Raw genomic sequence first — 10,000 nt, 5'->3', positions numbered from 1 at the left:
TTCATCCCACAGCGCCAGTTCTGCTTACCAAAAGTGGCCCACTTGGCACTCCGATCCGAGTCGTTTGCTCGCGGCTTCAGCATATCAAGCAAGCCGGAGATCTCACCCATTTAAAGTTTGAGAATAGGTTGAGGTCGTTTCGGCCCCAAGGCCTCTAATCATTCGCTTTACCGGATGAGACTCGTACGAGCACCAGCTATCCTGAGGGAAACTTCGGAGGGAACCAGCTACTAGATGGTTCGATTAGTCTTTCGCCCCTATACCCAGCTCCGACGATCGATTTGCACGTCAGAATCGCTACGGACCTCCATCAGGGTTTCCCCTGACTTCGTCCTGGCCAGGCATAGTTCACCATCTTTCGGGTCCCAACGTGTACGCTCTAGGTGCGCCTCACCTCGCAATGAGGACGAGACGCCCCGGGAGTGCGGAGGCCGCCGCCCCGTGAAGGGCGGGGAAGCCCCATCCTCCCTCGGCCCGCGCAAGGCGAGACCTTCACTTTCATTACGCCTTTAGGTTTCGTACAGCCCAATGACTCGCGCACATGTTAGACTCCTTGGTCCGTGTTTCAAGACGGGTCGTGAAATTGTCCAAAGCTGAAGCGCCGCTGACGGGAGCGATTATTCCGCCCGAGAGCATCCCGAGCCAACAGCGGCGCGGGTCCGGGGCCGGGCCAGGTAGGTCCGTCATCCGGGAAGAACCGCGCGCGCTTGCCGGGAGCCCGAGCGCCCAAAGGGGCGAATCGACTCCTCCAGATATACCGCCGGGCAGCCAGCCAGGACACCGGGGCTCTGCCCAACAGACGCGAACCGAGGCCCGCGGAAGGACAGGCTGCGCACCCGGGCCGTAGGCCGGCACCCAGCGGGTCGCGACGTCCTACTAGGGGAGAAGTGCGGCCCACCGCACACCGGAACGGCCCCACCCCGCGGCGAGTGGAAAGGCAACCGGACACGACCCCGCCGCGGATTGCTCCGCGCGGGCGGCCGGCCCCATCTGCCGAGGGCGGAGGCCAGTGGCCGGATGGGCGTGAATCTCACCCGTTCGACCTTTCGGACTTCTCACGTTTACCCCAGAACGGTTTCACGTACTTTTGAACTCTCTCTTCAAAGTTCTTTTCAACTTTCCCTCACGGTACTTGTTCGCTATCGGTCTCGTGGTCATATTTAGTCTCAGATGGAGTTTACCACCCACTTGGAGCTGCACTCTCAAGCAACCCGACTCGAAGGAGAGGTCCCGCCGACGCTCGCACCGGCCGCTACGGGCCTGGCACCCTCTACGGGCCGTGGCCTCATTCAAGTTGGACTTGGGCTCGGCGCGAGGCGTCGGGGTAGTGGACCCTCCCAAACACCACATGCCACGACAGGCGGCAGCCTGCGGGGTTCGGTGCTGGACTCTTCCCTGTTCGCTCGCCGCTACTGGGGGAATCCTTGTTAGTTTCTTTTCCTCCGCTTAGTAATATGCTTAAATTCAGCGGGTAGTCTCGCCTGCTCTGAGGTCGTTGTACGAGGTGTCGCACGCCACACCGCCAGCCGGCTGTGCACGCTACCGAGTAAGTACCGGTATGCGAACCGCCAGGCGACGGGCGCGCATCGCACGTTTAAGGAGGCGCGGCCGGCCCCACAGGCGGCCGCGACGCTCCCAGGTCTGCGAAGCAGGGCAAACGCCGCGCGCTTCAGTATACGTAGCCGACCCTCAGCCAGACGTGGCCCGGGAACGGAATCCATGGACCGCAATGTGCGTTCGAAACGTCGATGTTCATGTGTCCTGCAGTTCACATGTCGACGCGCAATTTGCTGCGTTCTTCATCGACCCACGAGCCGAGTGATCCACCGTCCTGGGTGATCTTTTCTTAGTTTACACTGTCTCTTTCAAGACAGTTGCATAGGCGGGACGTAGGCGTGTGGCGGCCCCTGTTCAAGCGTTCTGTGTCCAACGGCCTCACGGCCGATGGGCGTCGTACGGCTCCACACCGGAGCGGACAGGCAGTCGGGCGAAAGTCATTCAAAACCGGCGCCAGGCGCCAGGTGCCGCAGGCCAGCCGCTCCAGCGCTTCAGCGCTCGTACCACACAACATTGGCGTTAGTTTTGAGAAGCACGCGTGGTTCCGCACGCGGCGCACGGCTACTGCGAGCCGTACAGGTAGCGTGTTGCGCGACACGACACGCACATCGAAAGACATGCAGTCTAGTCGGTAATGATCCTTCCGCAGGTTCACCTACGGAAACCTTGTTACGACTTTTACTTCCTCTAAATGATCAAGTTTGGTCATCTTTCCGGTAGCATCGGCAACGACAGAGTCAATGCCGCGTACCAGTCCGAAGACCTCACTAAATCATTCAATCGGTAGTAGCGACGGGCGGTGTGTACAAAGGGCAGGGACGTAATCAACGCGAGCTTATGACTCGCGCTTACTGGGAATTCCTCGTTCATGGGGAACAATTGCAAGCCCCAATCCCTAGCACGAAGGAGGTTCAGCGGGTTACCCCGACCTTTCGGCCTAGGAAGACACGCTGATTCCTTCAGTGTAGCGCGCGTGCGGCCCAGAACATCTAAGGGCATCACAGACCTGTTATTGCTCAATCTCGTGCGGCTAGAAGCCGCCTGTCCCTCTAAGAAGAAAAGTAATCGCTGACAGCACGAAGGATGTCACGCGACTAGTTAGCAGGCTAGAGTCTCGTTCGTTATCGGAATTAACCAGACAAATCGCTCCACCAACTAAGAACGGCCATGCACCACCACCCACCGAATCAAGAAAGAGCTATCAATCTGTCAATCCTTCCGGTGTCCGGGCCTGGTGAGGTTTCCCGTGTTGAGTCAAATTAAGCCGCAGGCTCCACTCCTGGTGGTGCCCTTCCGTCAATTCCTTTAAGTTTCAGCTTTGCAACCATACTTCCCCCGGAACCCAAAAGCTTTGGTTTCCCGGAGGCTGCCCGCCGAGTCATCGGAGGAACTGCGGCGGATCGCTGGCTGGCATCGTTTATGGTTAGAACTAGGGCGGTATCTGATCGCCTTCGAACCTCTAACTTTCGTTCTTGATTAATGAAAACATACTTGGCAAATGCTTTCGCTTCTGTTCGTCTTGCGACGATCCAAGAATTTCACCTCTAACGTCGCAATACGAATGCCCCCGCCTGTCCCTATTAATCATTACCTCGGGTTCCGAAAACCAACAAAATAGAACCGAGGTCCTATTCCATTATTCCATGCACACAGTATTCAGGCGGGCTTGCCTGCTTTAAGCACTCTAATTTGTTCAAAGTAAACGTGCCGGCCCACCGAGACACTCACTCAAGAGCACCCTGGTAGGATTGCAACGGGGTCCGCCTCGGGACGCACGAGCACGCACGAGGCGCGTCGCACGCCTTCAGCTCGCCCCACCGGCAGGACGTCCCACGATACATGCCAGTTAAACACCGACGGGCGGTGAACCAACAGCGTGGGACACAAATCCAACTACGAGCTTTTTAACCGCAACAACTTTAATATACGCTATTGGAGCTGGAATTACCGCGGCTGCTGGCACCAGACTTGCCCTCCAATAGATACTCGTTAAAGGATTTAAAGTGTACTCATTCCGATTACGGGGCCTCGGATGAGTCCCGTATCGTTATTTTTCGTCACTACCTCCCCGTGCCGGGAGTGGGTAATTTGCGCGCCTGCTGCCTTCCTTGGATGTGGTAGCCGTTTCTCAGGCTCCCTCTCCGGAATCGAACCCTGATTCCCCGTTACCCGTTACAACCATGGTAGGCGCAGAACCTACCATCGACAGTTGATAAGGCAGACATTTGAAAGATGCGTCGCCGGTACGAGGACCGTGCGATCAGCCCAAAGTTATTCAGAGTCACCAAGGCAAACGGACAGCCGACCGATTGGTTTTGATCTAATAAAAGCGTCCCTTCCATCTCTGGTCGGGACTCTGTTTGCATGTATTAGCTCTAGAATTACCACAGTTATCCAAGTAACGTGGGTACGATCTAAGGAACCATAACTGATTTAATGAGCCATTCGCGGTTTCACCTTAATGCGGCTTGTACTGAGACATGCATGGCTTAATCTTTGAGACAAGCATATGACTACTGGCAGGATCAACCAGGGAGCTGCGTCAACTAGAGCTGAGCAGCCGGCCGCCCGGGAGTGTGTCCCGGGGGCCCGCGCGAACACGCAAGCGTCCGCTCAATTATTCTGCAAACAGGAGGAGGCTGAGCTCCCCTGCACGATACACCTCGAAACCCTCTCAGGTCCCGGCGGCGCGCAGCGCCGTCCTAAGTACTTGGTCGGGTTCGAGAGAGGCGCAATCGCCCGGAGTTTGGCGAGTAGACGCTTTAGGTGCGACCACCCGTGCTCCCAACTGAGCTTGCCGCTGCCGACAGAGGCCCGGGAGCGTGCTGTCGTGGCATTGCCGGCGGGAGACAACACGCGCCACCTACGGTGGCCGGCAGCTCCAACGCCAGCGCCACAGAAGGACAAAAGCCCCACTTGGGTGCCGAAGCGAACTCTCCCAGCACAGCGCACGCGCCAACACGTCCGCACAGCTGCGATACAAACCACCTGCGAGAACCGCAGAGGCGACCGAGCAGCAGACGGCGTCGCGGCGCCGAGCGCCGGGCGGCGGCGCATCCTCAGCGCACACAGTCCTCAATCGGACCAGCACACTGCAGATGTCCACCGCGCTTCGCACCGGGCCCGCGAGGACCTACTTTGGCCGCACGGCGCCGCGTGCAGGGTGCGCCGGCGCGCAGCTGCGCCGCCTGCCGCCTCCGTCGGCCGGCGCGCCTGCCACTGGCCGCCCCCACCAGCCGGCTGTAGCGCGTGCGCCCACGCACCGCGCGGCCAGCACGCCGGGAGGCCCCCCCCTCACCGGCCGGGGACGGTCCCACCCAGCCACCGCCGCGTATCGCTTCACACCCACATGCCATTCACGTTCGTGGGCATGGTGGGTATCGCTGAAACAACCGGTTGGTAGCTCAACCGATCGTCGCCATCACTGATTCACCTCTAGCGAGAACAACCGCACCACAACGGTTTACCAGTTGTTCATTTGCGTAACGTCACCAGCAAACGTAGACGTCCATCGCCATTTGCAAATTCAACGATTGTTGCATGCCTGTGTCAGGTGTCACGACACACTATGTCCTGCCCACATACACGCAACAACATGTGCACGCTTCGCGAACACGTGGAAGGAGGCCCCCGTACGTATGCGTTGTCCATTGCGCGAACGACTGTCAACCGGCCTCTGTCGCATGTCGCAGATGTGGAACGCAGTGGCACCATGCTGTCACGGTGTGTGAGAAGAGACGACTACGTCTGACAACACGCGCCACTACATCAACAGACGGCTCATGCTGATCGCCATCCAGGGCATACCACACTGCAAATCCGGCTCTTATAGGGAGACGACACATAGCTGAGTGCACAACAGTTGGACCGCATGGTTCGCCGTTGTTGGCGCAGTCGTTGTACGGTCACATGTACCACGATGTATCATTCAGTACATGAGGACCAATGTGCAGTACAGTGTGTGATTTGGACGTACAACATCAGCGGACAGTGACACAGGCCGTACCACAGCGTAGGCTTAAGTGCTTCGCCATGCGAATGCCAATGAACAACTGCGAAGGGCATTGAGCATGTACGTCCTGCTGCCATCCACATTACAGTGTATCGCTGCAAGGTGTTTAACATGAAGCGATACACTGGGGACCAGGCAGTGCGAGTAGCAAACTATATTGCGGGGGTTGCAGTTAGGCAACACTACACTAATTTAACGCGTCGTATGACAATTACAGAGCGGGTTAAGGCCCAACGTGTGTTGGGTTAAGGCCCAACGTGTGTTGGGTTAAGGCCCAACGTGTGTTGGGTTAAGGCCCAACGTGTGTTGGGTTAAGGCCCAACGTGTGTTGGGTTAAGGCCCAACGTGTGTTGGGTTAAGGCCCAACGTGTGTTGGGTTAAGGCCCAACGTGTGTTGGGTTAAGGCCCAACGTGTGTTGGGTTAAGGCCCAACGTGTGTTGGGTTAAGGCCCAACGTGTGTTGGGTTAAGGCCCAACGTGTGTTGGGTTAAGGCCCAACGTGTGTTGGGTTAAGGCCCAACGTGTGTTGGGTTAAGGCCCAACGTGGGTTGGGTTAAGGCGCAACGTGGGTTGGGTTAAGGCCCAACGTGGGTTGGGTTAAGGCGCAACGTGGGTTGGGTTAAGGCGCAACGTGGGTTGGGTTAAGGCGCAACGTGGGTTAGGTTAAGGCGCAACGTGGGTTAGGTTAAGGCGCAACGTAGGTTAGGTTAAGGCGCAATATAGGTTAGGTTAAGGCGCAATATAGGTTAGGTTAAGGCGCAATATAGGTTAGGTTAAGGCGCAATATAGGTTAGGTTAAGGCGCAATATAGGTTAGGTTAAGGCGCAATATAGGTTAGGTTAAGGCGCAAAACGTAGGTTAGGTTAAGGCGCAACATAGGTTAGGTTAAGGCGCAACATAGGTTAGGTTAAGGCGCAACATGGGTTAGGTTAAGGCGCAATATAGGTTAGGTTAAGGCACAATATGGGTTAGGTTAAGGCACAATATGGGTTAGGTTAAGGCACAATATGGGTTAGGTTAAGGCACAATATGGGTTAGGTTAAGGCACAATATGGGTTAGGTTAAGGCACAATATGGGTTAGGTTAAGGAACAATATGGGTTAGGTTAAGGCACAATATGGGTTAGGTTAAGGCACAATATGGGTTAGGTTAAGGCACAATATGGGTTAGGTTAAGGCACAATATGGGTTAGGTTAAGGCACATTATGGGTTAGGTTAAGGCACAATATGGTTAGGTTAAGGCACAATATGGGTTAGGTTAAGGCACAATATGGGTTAGGTTAAGGCACAATATGGGTTAGGTTAAGGCACAATATGGGTTAGGTTAAGGCACAATATGGGTTAGGTTAAGGCACAATATTGGGTTAGGTTAAGGCACAATATGGGTTAGGTTAAGGCACAATATGGGTTAGGTTAAGGCACAATATGGGTTAGGTTTAAGGCACAATATGGGTTAGGTTAAGGCACAATATGGGTTAGGTTAAGGCACAATATGGGTTAGGTTAAGGCACAATATGGGTTAGGTTAAGGCACAATATGGGTTAGGTTAAGGCACAATGTGGGTTAGGTTAAGGCACAACGTGGGTTAGGTTAAGGCACAACGTGGGTTAGGTTAAGGCACAACGTGGGTTAGGTTAAGGCACAACGTGGGTTAGGTTAAGGCACAACGTGGGTTAGGTTAAGGCACAATGTGGGTTAGGTTAAGGCACAACGTGGGTTAGGTTAGGCACAACGTGGGTTAGGTTAAGGCACAACGTGGGTTAGGTTAAGGCACAATACGGGTTAGGTTAAGGCACAATACGGGTTAGGTTAAGGCACAATACGGGTTAGGTTAAGGCACAATACGGGTTAGGTTAAGGCACAATACGGGTTAGGTTAAGGCACAATACGGGTTAGGTTAAGGCACAATACGGGTTAGGTTAAGGCACAATACGGGTTAGGGTTAAGGCACAATACGGGTTAGGTTAAGGCACAATACGGGTTAGGTTAAGGCACAATACGGGTTAGGTTAGGCACAATACGGGTTAGGTTAAGGCACAATACGGGTTAGGTTAAGGCACAATACGGGTTAGGTTAAGGTACAATACGGTTAGGTTAAGGCACAATACGGGTTAGGTTAAGGCACAATACGGGTTAGGTTAAGGCACAATATGGGTTAGGTTAAGGCACAATATGGGTTAGGGTTAAGGCACAATATGGGTTAGGTTAAGGCACAATATGGGTTAGGTTAAGGCACAATATGGGTTAGGTTATGGCACAATATGGGTTAGGTTAAGGCACAATATGGGTTAGGTTAAGGCACAATATGGTTAGGTTAAGGCACAATATGGGTTAGGTTAAGGCACAATATGGGTTAGGTTAAGGCACAATATGGGTTAGGTTAAGGCACAATATGGGTTAGGTTAAGGCACAATATGGGTTAGGTTAAGGCACAATATGGGTTAGGTTAAGGCACAACGTGGGTTAGGTTAAGGCACAACGTGGGTTAGGTTAAGGCACAACGTGGTTAGGTTAAGGCACAACGTGGGTTAGGTTAAGGCACAACGTGGGTTAGGTTAAGGCACAACGTGGGTTAGGTTAAGGCACAACGTGGGTTAGGTTAAGGCACAACGTGGGTTAGGTTAAGGCACAACGTGGGTTAGGTTAAGGCACAATACGGGTTAGGTTAAGGCACAATACGGGTTAGGTTAAGGCACAATACGTGTTAGGTTAAGGCACAATACGGGTTAGGTTAAGGCACAATACGGGTTAGGTTAAGGCACAATACGGGTTAGGTTAAGGCACAATACGGGTTAGGTTAAGGCACAATACGGGTTAGGTTAAGGCACAATACGGGTTAGGTTAAGGGCACAATAGGGTTAGGTTAAGGCACAACGTGGGTTAGGTTAAGGCACAACGTGGGTTAGGTAAGGCACAACGTGGGTTAGGTTAAGGCAACAACGTGGGTTAGGTTAAGGCACAACGTGGGTTAGGTTAAGGCACAACGTGGGTTAGGTTAAGGCACAACGTGGGTTAGGTTAAGGCACAATACGGGTTAGGTTAAGGCACAATACGGGTTAGGTTAAGGCACAATACGGGTTAGGTTAAGGCACAATACGGGTTAGGTTAAGGCACAATACGGGATAGGTTAAGGGACAATACGGGTTAGGTTAAGGCACAATACGGGTTAGGTTAAGGCAGCAATACGGGTTAGGTTAAGGCACAATACGGGTTAGGTTAAGGTACACATTGTTGTAAGGAAAGGTGTTTTGGGGGGGGGGGGGGGGCCGGTTTGTTGATTGTGAATATCGTAAGTAAATGACTGCGGCATCATCTGATTTGCCACGTCAGGGTGCACCTTTGGCTCATAACAGGCGGCGCTCTGATTCCATGCTTGTGGCAGACCTGTGTCTTTCATTCCTGCCATTGTTTGTGTGCTGTGACAGGAGGCAGTATTGTGATGTTAGGGTGTACCCCTGTGTAGGACATGTGAGGGTGTTGGTGGCTTAGCTGAGCAATGGTGGTTGTCGGAAGGGTGGGATATTCTGTTTTGTGAGTGGACCTCCCGGTCTGGTTATGATAGTGTGGATAGTCCTAATGTGGCGGAGAGGATGCACTGGGTGTTGTTCCATGCTGGTGCTTACATATTGTCTCTGTGCCTGTTACAGGCAGAGAGTAGTGCGTGATAAGAGTGTCTGGCTGACGTGTGGTTGTGATTGTGAGCAGAGTCTTTCAGCATGTATACGGACAGTTGTATACATTATCTGTATTTTGATGGCTCTATCTATTACTAATCAGCGCCGTGTATACGTTTCATCCGGTTCCAGTCGAAACTGTTGTATCTCTGTACATTAGTGACACGGCGAGGCCGGCCATGTAGTTACTCGTCTCGGCAGCTTCCACCGGTGTATGGCAAATGATTATAAGGAATCAGTCTAGTCGTCAATACCGATAGTGTGACGTCACATGTCTGGGGTGGGGGACGCTGCGCCCTTCCGGTGGGTCATGGCCTAGAAAGACTCTTCCCACGCAGGGGGCTTGGACTGTCATTGACTCTTCCGAGTAATATAACTTGCCGTACGTTTTTGCGACTGCGAGTGCAACGCTCACCGGTACCGACATGGATGGAGCGCCTCCTAGCTGACCGCTGAGCATCTGCATTCGTACAGAGAGCAACGCGATCGCGTCTGTAGCTCGTAAGTGGTACAGCTCGCAGCTCATGTATAGGGACAGCGGGAATGTCGCATATTGGAACATAACTCTTCATGAAACGCACGTTATAGGGGTGGATTGCACATTGCGCGTGCGAGCAAAGTCCGCCGTTCATCGCTGGAGTTGCGGGTTGGGCGGTTGGGGTGGGGCTCGAACGGGTGCAGGTGGAGTGATTGGCCGGTCCACGACTCGTGCGGGCAGAGGCGCTGGCGTTGGGGTGCTGTTGTCGACAGAGGATGC

General features: G+C 53.8%; 2 non-coding genes and 1 pseudogene across 2 annotated transcripts; all 3 read right to left on the bottom strand.

Moving 5' to 3' along the window:
* LOC124587756 overlaps window positions 1-1,495 on the bottom strand; it is a 5,215-nt pseudogene extending 3,720 nt beyond the window's left edge.
* A 188-nt stretch (window positions 1,496-1,683) lies between these two features.
* LOC124587759 lies at window positions 1,684-1,838 on the bottom strand. The gene has a single exon (XR_006975648.1). It is a non-coding gene; the product is annotated as a 5.8S ribosomal RNA (ribosomal RNA).
* A 351-nt stretch (window positions 1,839-2,189) lies between these two features.
* On the bottom strand, window positions 2,190-4,093 carry LOC124587748. Its single transcript, XR_006975640.1, has one exon. It is a non-coding gene; the product is annotated as a small subunit ribosomal RNA (ribosomal RNA).
* Window positions 4,094-10,000: the final 5,907 nt, after the last annotated feature.

Source organism: Schistocerca americana, unplaced genomic scaffold (genome assembly GCF_021461395.2).
Source record: "Schistocerca americana isolate TAMUIC-IGC-003095 unplaced genomic scaffold, iqSchAmer2.1 HiC_scaffold_614, whole genome shotgun sequence".
NCBI classification, from domain to species: Eukaryota; Metazoa; Arthropoda; class Insecta; order Orthoptera; family Acrididae; genus Schistocerca; species Schistocerca americana.
Note: the sequence above shows the minus strand (reverse complement) of the source record. Positions and strands in the feature narration are given on the sequence as shown.